This window comes from Chiloscyllium punctatum, unplaced genomic scaffold (genome assembly GCF_047496795.1).
Source record: "Chiloscyllium punctatum isolate Juve2018m unplaced genomic scaffold, sChiPun1.3 scaffold_242, whole genome shotgun sequence".
Classification (NCBI taxonomy): Eukaryota; Metazoa; Chordata; class Chondrichthyes; order Orectolobiformes; family Hemiscylliidae; genus Chiloscyllium; species Chiloscyllium punctatum.
In genome coordinates, this window is record NW_027309976.1 from 213396 (window position 1) to 215295 (window position 1900).

Genomic DNA, 1900 nt, shown 5'->3' on the forward strand with positions numbered 1-1900 from the left:
GAATTTTCGTTCGTTAGATGAAAATTTAAAATATTATCCACCTCAGCATTACAAAAATGATTAGGTTGGATGTGTGATGAATCTCCACAATGCGCTTGCGCAAAGTAAAATTCGAACTTACAACCGCCTGATCCGTAGCTAGCTATACGAATGGTTGTACCACTGGCCGAATGCACAGCTGAGATTTTACACCCTGCAGAGCTGTGGTGTTAACAAGGACATGAGCAACAGCAGTAACAGTCACAATGTGAACAAAGAACAAAGATAATCACCATCATTGACTCACTTCAAATTGTCCTCAAAAAAACGACCGTTCACAATCTGATCAGCCAATCAATGAGGTCACTGCTGATCTTGGAAATTGCAACTGACCTTTCTGCGTTTTCACCATAATTTGAGGTAAACTCCAGCCTAATCATAACATCGCATATTCTCATTAATTTTCAGCTTTAGATTACGTTAATGACCTGTCCGTACTTTGCAGGAAATGAGTGAAAATGTCCTTCCGGTAATGTAATCGTGTGCAGAGTCGGCCAGAAAAGAAAAGACAAAGACAGGAAGCATCACTCCCATTTCTCTCTCTACCAATGCGTTTTCCTGAGTTGAATATTTTCAGGACTTGTCTTTACTATCTAAAGAATTAATTATTTTCCCGGGAAAGATTCTTCATAAATCCATTAACATCTGAGGTGTTGAAATATATTTTACTTCAGATTAAAATAGTTGAATGTCTTTTCCCCCAGCCTAATGTCCCAATCCTCCCTCCTCTTCCATGTAAATACAAGCTTTGCCAGGTGATGTTGGAGCTCCCAACCTGACGTTCCAATGCTCCTTACTGCTCCATGTCAATAGAAGCGGCTCTACTTGAATTTGGAGCTCCCACTCTGATGTCCCAATACTCCCAGCTGCTACATGTCATTAAACGCTGGTACTTGTGAGCTTGGAGCTCCCAGTCTGATGTCCCAATGTTCCCTCCTCCATGTCAATAGAAGAAGTCCAGTTGAGGTTGGATCTATCACTCTGATGTCCCAATGCTCCCTGATGCTACATGTCATTAAAAGCTGATCCAGGTGAGAGTGGAGCTCACAGATGGTTCTTGCAAAGCTCCCTGCTCCATGCTAACTGAAGCTGCTCCAAATGAGGATGGATCTTGCATTCGGATGTGCCAATGCTCCCTGCTGCTCCATGTCAACAGAAGCTGCTCCAGGTGTGGTTGGAACTCCCAGACTGATGTCACGATGCTCCCTGGTCCACGCCAAAAGACGCTGCTCCAGATGAAGTGGGAGCTCCCATCCCTGGCAGCTCACATACTTCTATACCATCATAGAAATACTGCCCACTGAACATTTCCACGACTGGAGCCATTGGTGGAATATCTGCATCATGAGAACCTAATATTATTTTTAGTCACCACCGAATCATTATTTCCAAAAGTCATTCTTTCTTAAACCTTATTTAGCATGTGCATACTGCAGTCAAGCCGAAGTAAGATAATGGTGCTAATTGATGTAAGCTGAATAAAAATTACATCCTATTTTTCATGTTGAGTAACTGCGACTTAGCAAGGACAATGTTTATATTGAAATCACACTTTTATTCCAGGTGAGAGAATGTGGTTTGCATTATTTAAAATGAACTTGTTCACTGTGTAAAATGATCAAATAGATCTCAATTTCAAAACAAAATTGGTAACGTTGTCATCCATCTTGAAATGTGGTGTCTTCTTCTTTCAACCAGACGGGTATTATAACGAAAAGTCTATTAATGATATGCGTATAAAGACACTTTAAATCGCAAGATTTGTGAAGATTTGTAGCTCAGGTTGAGGTTTAGGGTGCAGGTTTACTCGCTGAGCTGTAGGTTTGATATACAGACGTTTCATTATCTGGCTAGGTAACAC